Here is a 17,813-nt window from a genome sequence, read left to right as displayed (position 1 = left end):
ACACACACACACACACACACACACACTACCAGGGTCTTTAAAATAAACAGATGCAAGCAATGAAACTCTATGGCCACATTTTGACATCAGATGGACACAGGATCCTAGAGAGGGATTGTTTGTACTGAATTATCACAGCAATGAAAAAGCAAAATAGAAACCCTGGTCAGGAATTTGTAGAACCCCCAAATTTCAACTTTGCATTAGAAGGAGGATGTTATTCATGGGTTCAGGAAAGAAATCACGGGACAGATTCTGCTTAGTCCTAAGAGAATGGGGTGTCCAATACAGGAACGGATTTGATGTACAAAAAGTGTTTCTTTTATCAAGAGAGAGACAGAAAGAAAGGGATGGAGTTGGGTGGGTGGAGAGATGAAAAAAAATCTGGGAGGAGTTGGAGGAGGCGAAACCACATCACAATATATTATATGAAAAGTTTCCATTTTAAAAGATAAAATAAGGCACGGCAGCAGCAGCTTGTTTGTCCTCAGGAAGGCTGATTTACTGCGAGGGGCCAAGGGCGGATCTGTCGTAACCAGGTATGCCAGGGAGAAGACATAAGCCTCTATCTTTGAGGCTGGAAAAACTGCTCCAAAGGGACTTTCAGTTCTCTACCGGAAAAAGCCTAATATCACTGGAAAATTTTCCTAGTAGCAAATAAAAACAAATCAATCCCTACGTGTAAATATGAGAACCCACCTATATCGATCCCCATAAATGTAAAGGGCACAGTGCCTCTTAGGCTTTTCTAGAGATCGTGATGGTCCAGCTGCCAAGAATGCTTCCTGACCCTCAAAAGACCAGGGATCCCAGCACCTGAGCTGAGCCTCACAACCACCTGTAAGTCCAGTTCAGAGGATCCAACACCCTCTTCTGGTCCTGATCCTCCTGGGCACTGATGAATGCGACACACACACACACACACACACACACACACACACACACACACACACACACATCTCTTTTTATTAATTTATTCATATTACGTTTCAATTGCTAGCCCATCCCTTGTATCCTCCCATTCCTCCCTCCCTCCCACTTCCCCCTACTCCCCTCCCCTATGTCTGTGACTGAGGGGGGCCTCCTCCCCCTGTATATGCTCATAAGGTATCGAGTCTCTTCTGGGTGACCTGTTATCCTTCCTCTGAGTGCCACCAGACACACACAAATCTTTAAGAGAAAGGTTTGTTGAGTACAATATTTTATCTTGTGTTTCTCTATTACTGCTTCTTAAGACATTCTAGACTCATATATTTATTATTATTACTAACATAATTTTTAGCTATATTCCTAAACAATTGTTAAACAGAAACTTCCTTTAATTATAACTTAAAATATACTTTGTTAAAATTGCCAAAATACCCAAGGACTATAATTTTAATCTCTTTTTTTGGGATTTGATTAATGTCTGTAACTTTAAGAATTTTACTGTTTCTTGAATAAAAAAAATGTCATTTTAAGTCAAATCACAAATCCACTGCCAAAACATGTCAGATGCTGAAATGCCATCCAAGCAAAGTATGGTTTTGAATTTAGATCAATGATTTTAAAGTAACAAAAATATTGGATAATTTTATTAAATATTTTTTAAAACCTGTGCTTATAATGATGATGTTTAAATTTCAATCAGTGCTAAATGTTATGTGCCCAAGAGTTTTTAAACTGAAAGGGACTATGAGGGTCACTCAGTTCCTTGATTTTGTTTGGCAGATGTGAAAACTGAATCCTTGCTCTTTGAAAGGTCCAATAATCTGCGCCAGAACTGCGTCTCTCAGCATTATGACCTTTTTGTTAAGTCATAGGTACATTTGCTATGGCCATCATAGTGAGTTCCCGTGGTCTTTTTTCATATGGAAAGTGCTGCTCCAAAGAAGTTCTCATTTACTGCTGCAGAACCTCTGTTACAACAATCTAGTCCCAGCTGGGCTGCTCTCGGGGCGCCATGATCACTGGACTGCAGTACTGCCTTTTCCTAATTATAAAAACGAGGACTTCAGTAATTTAGACTCACCTATTTAATTTGGTTGTTGCAAGAAGCAATAATAAAAATAACCCTAAAGCATACAGCATAGCTAAATGCAAACTAAATGCTTAATAACAAAAACCCATCTCAACTATATTTAAACCAGGAAGCAATAACCAGTTGAAGTCATAATTAGGAATGAGTAGCAAGGATGGTCTCAGTGTCCTGGTAACACGGAGCAAGGTAATAGGGCTGCTAAGCGCCTCTGGGGCTCCTGCATTTTCCTGCTTTTCCATAATCCGGTTTTGTGTTTACCTAAGCCATGAACAACTATGGGTTGAAACCCAATCACAAGTTCCTGTCTCCTTGCAGCTGCCATTGATTCCTAAGCCAGAGGCAGTATCAGTTGTTGCTAATACACCTTGCATTTTTTCCTAACAGGACAGAAGCGTCGCCAAGAATTGTTCACTAATAGTAAAATATGGCTTCCCAGGTGACATGCAAAATTGTCTAGCTTGAGCTGACCTTTAAAAAAAAAAAACCAAAAACTTATCAACTGGATTCTCTTGGATTAGAAATAGACTCCTCAACAGGAAAAGGTGGGAAGAAACGGCACTTATAAAAGTGTTATGAATGCAAATTTTTGAACAAAGGTTGAGTATATTAGGCATAGAAAAACAGGAGTAGGGAAGGGCTGTGATAAAACGCATGTCTAGCATGCGAAATTCCCATCTCAGCAACAGGGTGGGTGAGAGTCAACTCCAGGGTTAGGTTTTTTTTTTTTTTTTTTTTTTTTAGCAATTAAAAAAATCTTTTTCTTTTGTTCTCATCTGTTTCAAACACAGATTACTTTGGGGCTAGAGAGCTCCTACTAGCATGGACCACAAAATAAGTAAATAAGCAGAAACAAATGTGGATTACTTTTGAGATCACACACACATGTATAATACGCTTACGTAATTTTACATGAAAAGCAATGCGCTTCGGTCTCTTCCACGTGGCAAAGTAAAGTATGATGTCCACAGGAGAAGGCAAACAGGGGATCTGGGAATGTGACTTGGTGTAGTGATGCTCTGGGACCCCGGGCCACTCTTTTGGACTGGATTCTTGCTCCCAGTTCTTGACGATGCCTTCTGAGAGAAGCCACCCCACACAGTTAGTACCAAAAGGCAGAGCTGAAAATGGCTTCTAACCATTTTTTAAGTGTACACTCAACATTCCTTTTTTTTTTTTTTAAAGTCCATAGTTTTCCTTTCTGAATTGTATGACTCCATCTCAAATTTAAACAAGCATTGCTCTCGGTGTTTAATTACAATTTAATGGAAATAGTACTTGCATTCCAATTAGCGTTCAGTTTTCACATCACGAATGTGCATCCAAGTTATTGTGTCATTATAATCTCATGTTATAATGGTTTCATAATGCAAGTCCCTGCAGGGTTGAATTAGTAGTTTCCTATGGTAATCGCCCATCACTATAATATCATAATCACATAAGCACAGTCCCCACATGCTCCGCTGTAATCATTCTGACATTGTAAGAGCATTTTAATAGTATTAGCATAGATTCTCTAGAGAAATCATCTCATTGTCACTGCATTGTCACACAAGATTAATTGTGATGGTGCCAAGTCGTGATATAAGAGCCTGAAAAGGAAAGAGTGACGTTCAGCAACGTGGAGTTCACCTTCTCCAAAGGGCAGAACATCCCGTAATAAGGTCATCAGACAATCCTTGACTGGATATTTGTGCTTTCCTAAGATGTTTAAGTTTGGGTTTGCTTGTGAGGACTCAAAACAACAGTGATGAACAGCGTCAGTACCTTTCTGGCAAAGTAAAAGTAGACGTGGTTCCTGTCAATGAGGAGTTTGCAAAGTAATCAGGTTCACAATGAATGCTTTCATAGAAATAGTTTGCTCTGATGTGACTGGCCAGACCTAGGGCCTGAAATGTACTGAAGAATTTATTGCTGTTGTTTGCAGTGTTGAGGATGGAGCCCAAGGCCTTCTACATGCTAGGCAACTGTGCCATCACTAAGCCAGATCCCCATTGAGAAGAAATAGCTAATAGCTAGGACAAGAGTTGAGTGTAGTAAGACTTAACCAATGTGGCACAGAGTCCATGTTATGAGCATCCAGATGGTCTCTTTGTATTCCTAACTCTGGGAAGAGAAAAGAACTCTAGCGGACTACATATCCCTAGCACACCAAAGCACAGGCAAGAATCAGTACTGTGTGCTGAAGACTGATGCTGAGCCACTTCCCAACGTTTAACAATATGGAAAGGGACTTGGGACCTTTAAGAGTGGGGACTTTGTGGGCGTGGCTGAAACAGAACCATCCTGTGAGGGACCTAATGCTGCCTAGCTTAGGGGATGCATCCCATCTCACACGTGTAGGTTAGTTTCTAAGAGAATAGGTGGTTTAAAAGAGGTGAACTAGGGATGGAGAGATGGCCAAGTGATGAAAAGCACTTACTACTCTTACAGAGGACCCAGGTTTGGTGCCCAGCACCCACATAGAAGCTCACAACTGACAGTAACTACTATTACAAGAGTATCTAATGGCCTCTACTGTCCTACAAAGGCTTCTGTGCAGACATGGTGCACATTCAAACACCTAGGGCCACACACATATAATAGACAGACGGATGGATGGATTGATGGATGGAGTAGGCTTCATTCTTTACTTTTAGATTACAACACACGTGCGCGTGCACACACACACACACACACACACACACACACACATACACACCACAGCCAGGATACCCTCTCTAGACTGGGTAACTATGCCGTTTGGGCTTTCTAGTGACCAGTACCACAGACCTAATAAATATTTTTATCTTTGCCTTCCTTTAGTGTTTTTCATACGAAGACTGGAAGCTGCATTGTTCAGGAATCCTAGGTGGAATTAAGAACAGCGCTTCCCTCGTGTAGCCTCAGACCAGGAAAAATAAAGTCTCACGGAGAAAAGCGCTGCCCATCCCCCACTCATCTCCTTGGTTTCCATAGTTGAAACCACAGTGTAAAATGACTGTCATTGTGTCAATGACAAATGGCACACATAGCGGGGACTGGCAGGATATTGTGTTCATTGGAGGGGCCTCTAATCTCCTAGTATTCTCCGGGGATCCCACAGGAGAATTGCAAACAGATTCTCATAACTCATGTAGCATCTTCCCCGCTCGATGTTGAAGTGAGAACAACGTCACAGCAGCACTTAGCACCACGCCTGGCCCAAAGCAGGCATTCTATAAAGGTTTATGGATGGATGGATACATTAACCTGACTGGAAAGAATGTCCAGCTCTCAGAGCTGGTGTGGATCTGAAAGTGGCAGGGAACAGACCTGAGCTATGTAGGCTCTGGTGACATTAACAGTAAGAGTTACCAACTGGCAGTGCTTCTCAGAGTATTGCTTGTCTTCTTGGTCAGAGAATAATGCAGGTCTCTGAGGGACGGTGATTGCAGCATTCTGAGGGATGGCTGTTGGAGGTTGGTCTGGTGTATTTTGATGCTAATTACTGATTGCTGTCTCTGTGCCCCACCTGTACCTTACCTAATAGCCTAACCTGTTTGACCAATAAAAGGCCATCACACCTGGGCAGGCCAAATGGGATAGGTGTGGCTAAGGTTCCTGGGCTTTGGGAGACAGAATCTTGGGGGGAGGAGAGACAGAGAAAAGAGGAAGAAGAAGGCTGTGCCATGGGTTAGGTGGAAGAGAAGCACAGGGCTGGGATGGATGGAGACTTGGCCCAGATGATGATGATAATTAGCAAGTATTTGGGATTATGAATGGGAGCTAGCTTGATAGAAATTATTAAAAATAGATGGCATGGGATTGGGGCAGGTATGGGATATCTGCCCCACTATGCAAAGGAGTTTAAGGGATTAATATCTGCCCTGCCCCAGGTTAACTACGGCTATTTTAAAATATAACAGGTGTCTATGTCTTGATTGATTGCTACCAGGTTAAAAAACTACTGCCGTAATAATAATAATTATAGGCCTAATAATAAACATTATTAGGCCATGCTGATAAATTAACCACAACAGACGGCGGAGGCTAATCTTCTCTTTCAGGGACTGTGAACACCAGGAAGACCTCAGAATTACTCCAAGGCTCTAGTTTCCAAAAAGAAGCAATAACACTTTTTTAATTGGAACACAGGACGGATAAAGATATATCCTCTAAGTACTCAAAGCTACTTTTACCAACAAGCTGTGGAGCAATATAAACCGATTACATAAACAGAATTAGCTGTCCTTCCTTTGAAGTTATTTTTACCTTCGTAGGTAAAGTCTTTATAGCCCTTGCCACTCTAGCCTGCTTTGGGTTCTTGTCCTATGAAATTAGATCTCATTTCCTGGCTTATTCTTTCCACTAAAGTCATCTCATGAATTGCCCATGATGTGCTGCTAGTATAAAAATGTGCCTTTTATTACATTTGGTTATCAGTTTCCTTCATTTGTTCTATTTTTAGATATGATCACAGGTTTAAAAGAATCAGTAATTTGGGGGACTAGTGAGATGGATAAGTGGGTAAAGGTGCTTGCTGCCAAGCCTGGGGACCTGAGTTCGACGCCCAGGATCCACATGGTAAGGTGGAACTGATTGTTGAAAGCTGTTCTCTGATATCCACATGCAAGATGTTCACACCCACAGATACACACACATAACAAATAACTTTTAGGATCAAGAATGTAGGATGCTTAAAAAACCTTGCCTATTTGATGTAAGAGCAGACATCATACTTATTATGTATAATATTGAAGAATCCTGAAAACAATGGAAGTAATTCCTGATTTATTAAATGAGTTTTCCAATTCAGCAAATAATAGTATAAAACACATTATTCAATGATAGTTATAAAATATCTTGGATGTTACCAAAAGCTACTTTCAAGTTGTTATACTAACTTACTTATAGGTTATACTAACCTAACTTAGTTAGGTTTTCCATACCTGTAATGAAACACCATGACCAAAGCAACTTGGGAGAGAAAGAGTTATTTGTCTTACACTTCCACATCATCATCAAAGGAAGTCAGGACAGAAACTCAAAGAGGGCAGAAACTGGAGTTAGGTTCTGGAGCAGAGGCCATGGAAGAGTGCTGTTTACTGGCTTGCTCCTCATGGCTTGCTCAGCCTGCTCTCTTATAGAACCTAAGACCATCAGCTCAGGAATGGTTCCACTCACAATGGGCTGGGCCCTCTGGCATCAATTACTAATTAAGAAAATGCCCTACAGGCTTGCTTGCCTACAGCCTACTCTTATGAAAACATTTTTTTTTCCCCGATTGAGGCTCCCACCTCTCGGGTGTCTCTAGATGGCGTCAAGTTGAAATAAAACTAGCTAGCACAACCAATCAATATGAGAAAATGGACACAGATTGGAAGAATGATGGCTTTGTGAATACATCATGATTTCCCCAAGAGGAATAAAAGCTAGAATGGTACCAACACCATAAATATCACAAAGGATGTTACTCTGTGCCCTTGGGCAAATCAGTCTGTGAACCTCAGGTTTCTCACTAACAAAATAAAAGAGTTGAATGAGGTGATCCCTAAAGTGTCTTCCGTATGTGGGTTCCACAGCTTGTCTCCAAGTTCAAGATTTGGATTTTAAGAGAATGGCAAATGCAGTACTGCCAGATGTGATGGCCTGTGCCTTTAATCCCAGCACCCAGGAGGCAGAGAGGCACACAGACCTCTTTGAATTTGAGGTCAGCCTGCTTCATAGAGAGTTCCAGTCAGCCAGGGCTACATAGTGAGGAGGGGCAGGGATAGATACAGATGCAACAGACATTTGTAAACCTTCTATGAAGCCTACTGATGCCTTTCCCTAAAATTCTCCTTTTACAGTATGTGGTTTCTTTCGAGTTACTATAAACCACATATTGCTACTAACAGATGAATGAAATCAAATGACTTTACAGCCCAGAAGTCCCAGACTGTTAAGTATTTGTTATGCCTTATACTGTTCATAAAAGAGAAGTATAGTACATATAATGACAGCATCATTAGCCCTCAAATAAGACATTCCAGTGAAGCAACTCAACACTATTATTTCCCAAGTAACTGTGAAAGTGATACATGAGTTATGACCATACATGTGTATGGGCATGTGAATATAGTTTAACAGCAATTTCTAAGCATTACAGTAGAAACACAGAAACTAGTCTGAAGATTTGCTGGCAAACAACCAAATGTTTTATTATTTATTGGACAGAGAGGTACAGTTTCAAAAAGTCAAAACAGTAATCCACTTGGGTATTGTTAACTTGGGTATTGTTAAATATTTGATATATTTCTTATGGCTGGCATGAACTGACGTTACATGGGCATTTAAAAATGTTTCAATCAAGTATTTATTTTATTCTGTTCCAGGATGACATATAGTAAACACAATTGTGTTTCAATTTTATGTATGTTAGGGTAAAGCTGAAGTTAAATAGTGGGTTCGCTGAAAAACAGCATATAGGAATAACAAATTCTCTTGCAGATGATTGGACAACTAACCAAGTTTCATTGGAATGGGTAAAACTTAACATTGTTTGTGAAAATTAAAAGACTGTCAACATGTCTACAACATTTTATAAGATTCATTCTCAAGCTCGTTACAGAACTAAGTACTAACACTGCCCCTAACTCATCAGAAATATAATCTTGACTTCTAGCGAGGCAGAGAAAGCTATTATCCAATTTCTACTCTCAGACCTGTTTATTGATCCTATAATTGTGGACATTATTTTAAATGATGTTGGTTTAAAGATGTAAATATAATATATGGTTTAAAGAATATGGATTAAGATATTATTGTCAGACACAGTGCAGTTACTTATCAAGCTTTGTAATATTTATAGACTAAAACTCCAAAGATTTGTCCATCACTCTCGGCACAGTAACAACATGTAAGAATTCTCCTTAATGTCTGAGAGTGGGAGTAGAGCACACTGGTAGCCACAGTCCGGGACTTGATTTCCAGCACTAAAAACGAAATCAAACAAAATTTTAAAAAATGCTGTGAAGCTATTGCATTAAAAGAAATAAATAATATAAACTTTTATTTTTTGCTAAGGTGCTACAAACAAAAATGTAACAAAATGGAAACATTCACACACGCACACGTGAGTACCTGCCTTTCAATGCTATTTATTATATTGCATTATATTTTTCAATGATACATTGAAAAATTCCATATAGTTTTTAGCCATACTATAGAAAGAAAAAGTAGTTGCATAGGCTCATGAAAATCCCTAATATAACAAAATCAAGGATGCTCTTATATACGGCATAAGTGTAACACTGAAAAGAAATCTAGTAGACTGACAGAAAGCCATCGACTCTTCAAGAAGAGCATTTTACACCTGGAACTGTTATTTTTGAGGTATTTTCCTCTGTCTATACATTTATAAATAAAAGTGGAAAGATCCTGCTGTGGAGACATGAAGGAAGAGTAAGGCAGACATTATAACACTGAGAGTAAGAAGAGACTTCCCCTTCTGCCTCAGCAAAGTCTCCGCGACGTCAGTGTTTGAAACAGGAGTTGCTGCCCCTCCTGAGGGACCGAGTTGCTACAAGATTCTTACTACAGAGGAGAAAGAAGACCACCCTTGAAAACGTGCTTGGCTGAGTGATAGTCAGGGTCAAAGCAGCACAGAAAGCAATGGAAGCCTACATCTGGCACGAGAAATGGGACATGCCGGGGACCCGGCTTCGGAAAACTCACCCCTCTGAAGAGCACCCCTGCCTAATGTCAGCTCCTAAGACTGATCTTGCTACAGCACAGGGCAGTTTTTCAGACACAGCGTGGGCCAGGAAGCTCAGTGGTTGGTGTGGTGGTGAACGCGCAGGCCCCAAGTGAAGGCCTGACTTCAAGAAACTACATCCCAAGGCTCTAGGGAACTAGTAGAAAAGTGTGAGTTATGGGATAACAATTGAGATGTAATATGAATAAATTAATAAACAATATTTTTAAAAAAAGAAAAATGTGAGTTGTGGAAGTAATAGACACAGCATATGTTAAGAAATAAACACACTTAGCTAGGAAAGGCATCCTTGCAGCCTTCCTGCATGGGGGTTTCAGCAGTACTTTCTGGGTGGAGTTGGCATTAGTTATACTCTTGCTTGTTGTGACCCGACCAGAAGCCACAAAAAGGAGGGAGAACCTCCTGGTTTGAGGGTACAGTTCATTATAGTGCTGACAGCATGTCAGTAGAAGCAAGAAGCGCCTGGTCGCCACGCATCACAGCTGGGACGCAGAGAAAGACAAACGCTGGTGTTCAATTCACTTTTCCTGTTTTCAGTCAGTCCAGGACCCCAGCCCATGATCTCATGGGTGTGCTGCCCACACCCAGGGTGACTCCTCCTCCTTTAAACCTCTTCAGGAATCCCCTCAGAGAAGAAAAACCCTACATGTGTGTCTACTAGGTTATGCCAAATTCAACCAAGCTGAAAACGAAAAGTGACAATCATAAAACTAAACCCACTCTTCTTACATAAGAATTGCCTAACATATGCATGTAAATAAACCTCATCTCATTCAGGTTTAAGCATCAAATCTTGTATCACTGGAGGCCACATATAATCATGTTTCCTCTCACCTCTTTTTGGTTTTCTATTTATTTACTTACCTATTTTTAGCTCAACCTGGCATAGAATTTACTATACAGCCAACAGCGCATTTTGACTTACAGAAAATTCTTGGATTAAAAAAAATGTTTGCAAATTACTAAGGAAATATTTGAAACGGCTGCAGTTCAGACAGTAAGGTATAGAGCTGGCTCTGTATGCATATTTGGCTGTCTAGTAAATTCTGCCTAATTTACTAAATTATGTTGCTTCACTTTCATCTAATCATTTCAATATTAAGGCACAGGCCTAAAGTTTCTTTTCAAATAATATCCAAGAGAACTTCTTGAATAAAGCAGACTCCAGGGACTTGCATTCATCACTTAGCAGCTCACATTTGATAAAGAAAATTGCTATAAAAGTTGCCATTTCAAGAAACCATTACCACAGGATTCTGGAATTATTCTGTCCTCCACAATCCACGCCTTTGAATTCACAACCAGCATCACCTCAGAAGAAGACTGCTTGTTGAAAGGGTCTTACAGAGCACCTTTGTCAAATGAGGTTGCCAAGAGGGCGCTGCTAACCCAACAGGACTGAGGGTTTCATAAGAAGAGGAGATTAGAAGCCAGGCACACAAAGGGGGAGGGGTAAAGTACAGACACAGGAAGAAGATGGCCATCGGCCAGCCAAAGAGAGGGGTCTCCGGAGAAGACAACCCAGATGACACTTTGAGCTTGAGCTCCTAATCTCTTGACTGTGAGAAAAATCTGTTTCTGTTTTTTAAGTCCTTCAGTTTGTGGTATTTTGTTATGGTAGACCAAACAAATGTAGTCCAGTAATCTAAGCTACAGAAATGTCCTTTAGCTGCGCCTGGAGGTTCAGGACTCTATAAACGGAGTGATGAATCTGTAGGAAAGGCAGGCCAGACACTGGGAACTCCACATAACACAACGTGACAGATCTTGATGATATCAGGTGACAATTAAAGGCCTGGTCTTAGAGCAAATAAGCCAGGAAGCTAATCGAAAAGTTAAATAGATATCACACAATGAACGTCGCAGTGGTACGCTGTGAACTGGCCCTGGACTGGGGTGCGGGCTCTAGCCATTACAGAACAACCCTGGATGCATCTGACTTTTCAGATACGTGAGCTGTGTCATAGGGAGGACATTTAGGTGTGTGGCTGGAGCAAGCAGGAGACAGGTTGGGGAGTTCACAAAAATACTGAGGACACCTTAAAGATCAATGCACACAAAGTCTGGTTAAAAGTGAGCGACATCAGAATAGACATCTTCTTCTTTTTTTTTTTTTTCAGAATAGACATCTTAGTTGACTCTCAGTACACTGGAGATTTTGTGGAGGCATGGGCTTTTAATTACACAAAAGAACATCAAATTAACAATAATATTTACCAATATTCTGTTCAAAATGCTTTCTAAACACCAAATAATTACCCAATTAAGCCACTGTAGGATAAGCTGTTATTACTACAGATTTAGTGAAAAGGACAAATAATTATTATTTTAACAGTTTCTGTGAAGTAAGACAGTGTTTACTGCGTGTAACTGAGCATACCTCACACCATCTTAATGAGGAGGGAGCAGAAGAAATAAAAAAGAAGCAGAACGCTGATTATCTACATGAACTCTGTAGGAAACAGAGCTGCCCAAGAACCAGGAGCCATGGCCTGTAGGCTGGGAATTTAATATGCAAAGCAGAGATCAAAATTGGCAGAAGGCTATTTATGAATACTGTCAATACTGAATACCACAGATTGACAATAGAGAGTCTTTGGTCATGCCCTGAACAACATAATTCATCACACCAGTGCTTGGGGGGGCAGTCACGTCCAAGCAATTTATCATCATCATATCACTCGTTGGAGTAGAAGAAGGGGGGGCGTTGATGTTTGACCTCCAGGGAGGCTGGATTTATAGCTGGCGCCCCTTGGAATGCAGCCAGGCTCTGCCCGAAGCAAAATGTTCTTTCTTCACTTCTGTTTAAGTCACAGTCAAAGAGACCACAATGCCTATAGGATTCAGGGAGCAAAGCCCAGATCTGATGCTCTCATATCTAAGTAAGATAGTCAGGAAGTCATATTGTAAGCGCCCTTTAAGCTGCATGGAAAAAAATATATTAGTCCATGGTACGTACACACGATTCATTTCAAATGTCCTTTGGTGACAAATGAGTTTTGGAAATGCATCCAGTGATAAACACATTTGGGAAGAATTGTCTCTTCACAGCTCATCCATGATCACTCTTCCGTATTGGAAAGCTTGGCAGCATGCTAAACATTTTATATGCATGCATGTGTATGTATATGTATATATACAAACATGTGTGTATGTGTTTCCAAATAAAAATGGAAGCCTTGATTTCCACCCTTTCTGAGTATTGAGTCCATATGTATATTAACTTCAATCCTGGCTGTGCTTGCAGATATAATTAAGCATCTAAGTGCTATTTTTTCCAGCTTTGTTTAAGACCATGAAGCTGACTCGGGTACTGTGGGAACCAGTGTACCTGTCATCCCCCCAACGAGGAAATGAACATTAGTCATAAGAAAAGCCTTGCACAGCACCTTCCACGAGGCTCTCTGGGTATCTGGTGAAATGAACACAGAAATTCCTGGATGCATGGGGCTCAGACCTCCTGGAGTCTGCAAGGCAGGACTATCTAGGCGAACACGCAACAACAAATTCTCAAGTCTTAGAGACGAAAGACAACAAAAATGTATTTCTAGGCAACTTCAAGTGTCTAACACTATGTGATGGCTCATGTTGGTTGTCAATGTGACAACCTTAGAAGACAGGGCTCCAGACACACTGGCGAGGGATTACCTTGATCTGATCAGCTGTTGGCCATACTTGTAAGGGATTACTTTGAGGACCACTTCCTTGGCTGGGGTGCTTCCTGAGCATCGGCATTCATGGTGTTCTCCTTCCTGATTGTAGTTGCAATGGGACCAGCCGCCTCAGGCTCCTGCCTCCATTGGCTTCTCACCGTGATACAAAGTATCCTAAACCATGAGCCAAAAGAGGCCCAGCTTCCCTTGAGTTGCTTTTTGCACTTTGTCTCACCACAACAATAACATTAAGTAATTCTCACAGTAACAGGGAGCTCAATTCATCTCTTTCAGTTCATCTAGCTCCAGGAGAAGCAGCTGGTGGGAGAGCCTGCCCTTGAGTGTAGATGGCAGAATCTCATGGACTAGGACCCCAGACTGGATGAATGGAAAAAGGGGAAAGCTAGCAGAGTGCCAGCATTCTCTACTTCCTGACCGTGGCCACGGTATAACCATATTCTTGCTGTCATGCCTTCTCTGTTGTGATGGAATGCACCATCAAACCGTGAGCCAAAAAGAAAAAAAAAATAAGCCTCTGACTTCAAATTGCTTCTTGCCAGGTATTTGATCAACGAGAAAAGGAAAACAAAACAACAACAACATAAAACCTACAAATTACAGGCTTAATATAAACCGCAGAACTTCCCTTCTGTCTTTTCCCCAATTGATCCCACTTTTTTAAATCATTACTAGCCTAGACATCTACTCAGTCTTCAAGGTAGCAAACTGAGAGTCCTCTTTAATTTTTTCCCCCTTATCTTTCACAACCACACTCAATAGCAACTTCAATGGAATCAAGATCTAAAGTGCTCAACAGATGTGCTCATTCAGTAAATACTTAAAGAGCCTAATTAGCATACGGCTCAGCACCAGCCATGAAGAAACAGCAGTAAAGGCAACTGGCCAAAGCCCCAGTCCCTCAGCTAGCTGTGGTGACTAACACACACCTGAAATCTCACCTCACAAAAACACAGGAAGGAGACTCACGATTGAGGCCAGCTGGGGCTACATGGTGGAGTACCAAACACCAGGGGCTACATGGAGAGATCTTGTCTCTCACAAACACTTCAGTCCTCAAGAACAAGACATTCTTAACAGAGGGAATAAATAACAAGGTTATAAATAAATTTAAAAAAAAAAACCAGTGTGCTATATGGGAATTAGTAATGCGGAGGGAAAGGAAGAATGAATACTAAGTCAATTGAGGGCACTGAAGGGTGACAATAAACATCAGGAAAATGCACTAATTATGTGACATTGACAACTTTGCTTTCCCTGCCTCCGCTGCTGGCACTGACTTCACCAGACCCATCTTCAGCTTGCATTTGGGTTTCATCACACCCACTTTCATGTCACTCCCCTGTGACATGAAGAACACTGAAAGCCACAGACCTTTCCAGATGGCCCAAATCCCTACACACCCTGCTCCCACCCAGATCCCCAACTTAATCTTCAACCAGACAGTGAAACCTTCCAGAAGTTCCTCGAAAATACCAATTCCTTCCTGCCTTCCTGGCCCTTGTAGGTCCCAGTGAAAGGGACCTTCTCATCTTTCCACATCAGAACCTAAATTGGTGAGACATCTCCATCACCAAACGCAAAGTGCATGTTCTCCACCACTGTCCACCCCAGCCCCCTACTTACAGGTTGGATCTGTATATTATTAATCTGTTTGTTGGCTTCTTCACTTCGAAACAGAATATAAACTCAAGAACCTAGTGTCTGTATTTGTCCTGCTCTCATTACAGTCCGTGTGTGTGTGTGTGTGTGTGTGTGTGTGTGTGTGTGTGTGTGTGTGTACAGACACAGGCACAGAGTACATATTTACTGATTGAATAGAGTAACCCTCCCTGGCCACCTTGCAATTTCAACACCAGATGTAACCAACATATAATTAGCTAAAAGCAGTATTTTATTTTCATAAACCCATAGATTATTAGGTTGAGTAAAGACACAGAACTCAACGGCTTTTATGTGCCTAGGAAAGATAAGGAACCTGTACAAAGCTCATAGGTTAAAGTTCTATTTTTTATTCTGGGGGGCTGGGCACAGGGCCTTGGGTATGCTAGGCAGACGCTGTGCCTCTGAGCTTCAGCCCCAGCCCCTTTTGATTTTCCTACTTTGACACAGGTTCTTACTCTGTAGCCCAAGCTGGCTTGCGACTTGAAATCTCCTTGAGCAGCTGATCCAGGTGTATGCCACCAAGCCAGGCCACCAGAGTGATTTTTATGCTGCCTCAGGATGTACATGTTGGAGGTGGGACAGGCCTATAATACAGGAGGTAGAGATAGCCTAAGGGATAATGGCACAGGCTTTGGAGACAGAAAAACAGACACACACACGCACACTCTGCCCTCTAACACCTTCCAGAAGTATGGCTTGAACGTTCTGTCACTCACCCAAATCATGGAAATACCTGGCAAGGTGCGAGATAGATTTGAGTATAGAATTCAGGTACCACGCAGCAGCTAACTTTCATCAAAGGTGGAGAAAAAAAAAGTACTTGGGTAGCCCTAGGATTCAGAATCCAGGAACAGAAATAAAATCTGTCTTCTCTTTTATTTCAAAAACTACATATAATGTGTTTTAGTAACTTTTATAACTCTAAAGTACCATCCACTTCCACAAATGAAAACATAACTTCTTAACGACACACTTGGTGAATCTGGTATTCAAATTATCATTTTGAAAATAGTTATCTGACCCATCGACAGGCAGAAATAGCCTGCTGTTTCTTTTCAGTGTGCACTGTGGTTTTTCCTTCTCTCTCTCTCTCTCTCTCTCTCTCTCTCTTCTTTCCTTCCTTTTTTCTTTCTTTTTTTGAAGGGAGTTGACTATTTCTAGAACGGCACAAGGCCTCAAGGATAACTGCTGAACATACCTTCTATGAAAAAGGGACGTGGCGGGGGGGCAAGTGGGATGTCTAGTCCCTGGACTCTTTTTAATCCTTCTCTGTAGCAATGCAGTATCCATAAGGACAAATATTAAATGCCTGTGAGTCTCCTCCATGTCGGCGGAGATTGGAAGATGTCCTCGCTGGCCGGTATCACAATATCCTACGCATCTTTACAGCCACCGCTCAGTATCAGGGCTGTACAAACTTTGCTCAGAGATCTAAGGAGACCGGAGTGTTTTAACAGAGCCACAAGAAGGTTAAAGGCTCCAGGCTGAGGGTTCTGATGTCAATGCTTGTTAAAGAAACCTGAGCAGGGAACAGAGGCCTCCTTTCATTTCCTGTCTTTCCCAGCCACAGCTGCCCCAACAGGCCCCCAAAGCCCAGCAGACAGGCTGAGCAGAGCAAGTAAAGCACCAGGACAGGAAGCCCAGGCTCGTGAGCTTTCAAGTCAGACTTTGGCCCTCAGAGCCCAGGCCAGCTCCACAAGGCCCAAGCTCCAGAAGCCAGGCCCCAGTCTTTGCAATCTCCCGGGGGACTGAGAAAGGTAGTGAGGGCACCAAGCAGCAGCTTTCCCTAGCCCAGGGTGGGGCTCCACGTGGCTCCTTGCAGGGGGAGCCCGGATTTACAGGCCTAGATCCCCACCTTTCCTACCGGGCCCACAGCTCCTTCACCAGCTCCGGGGATTTCTTTCTCCCGTCTTGCGCCGCCTTCTCCCCTAGGAACTTGAACTGGGTCCGTTTTCTTCCCCTCCCTTTCAGTTGTCTCCCCCACCTCCAACCCTCCCGCAGTGTTTTTTCTCTAGCCTTTTCCCCGCCCACTAACCCTAAGTCACGCCCACCCCAGCCCAAAGCCACTCCTAGCTATCTATGTCAGCCCTGAGACCACGCCCACTAGGCTTCTGGAAGGACAGACCTTTAGGTCTAGGTTGGGCTCTCATCAGCTGGAGGGCCTTTTCGCGTGCCTGCCTTAAGCTTGCTGCTGAGTAGCAGCTCTCAGAGGCTAGGCTAGCAGCCCACCCACTCTACACCCTATTTGTTCCGTTTCTCTTTGGCTCAGCTGATGGGAGATCCCCAAGGGGAAAGGAAGCTGCAAGATTTCCCCCAGGCCTCAATTCTCCGTAAAACAGCCTGAAAGATGGACTCCTTGAGTAATTTTTTTCTGGGTCCCCCAAGACATATCAGAGCACTGCCAATCCCGTGTCACGCTGCGCCTTAGCTCCCCAAGCTTAACACACAGAGCTCGGGTTTTGTATACCTTGCTGAGGTTTTCATTTGTTGTTGGTCTTTGTTTTTTGTTTTCCTGGACTTTGCAGGCTGCATTTAAAATCAACACAAAAATGAGAATAAAAAATAAAATAAAATAAAATCAGAGTGCTATACTAGAGCACTGGAGGCAGCTCTGGTACTTAATGTCACTGTAACATGCTTGGTACATAAATATGTAAAACATGGCCCTAGAAGCCACTGTCGCAATACAGAGCAATACCTTTCTGCATTGAACTACCTGTTCATTTCACTCTGAAACCCGAGG

General features: G+C 42.1%; 1 protein-coding gene across 2 annotated transcripts in view; it reads right to left on the bottom strand.

Annotated features, from left to right (window-relative positions):
- The window catches only part of PTER (phosphotriesterase related), a 61,362-nt gene extending 44,302 nt beyond the window's left edge, over nt 1-17,060 (bottom strand). Inside the window, exon 1 of one of the 2 annotated variants that reach the window (XM_084782998.1) lies at nt 16,926-17,060. The gene's annotated coding sequence lies outside the window, so the exon portion shown is untranslated. The remainder of the gene's footprint in view (nt 1-16,925) is intronic. The other variant, XM_084782997.1, reaches the window with a different exon arrangement.
- Nucleotides 17,061-17,813: the final 753 nt, after the last annotated feature.

The sequence above is a fragment of the Acomys minous genome, assembly GCF_964271855.1.
Source record: "Acomys minous genome assembly, chromosome: 5".
NCBI classification, from domain to species: Eukaryota; Metazoa; Chordata; class Mammalia; order Rodentia; family Muridae; genus Acomys; species Acomys minous.
Note: the sequence above shows the minus strand (reverse complement) of the source record. Positions and strands in the feature narration are given on the sequence as shown.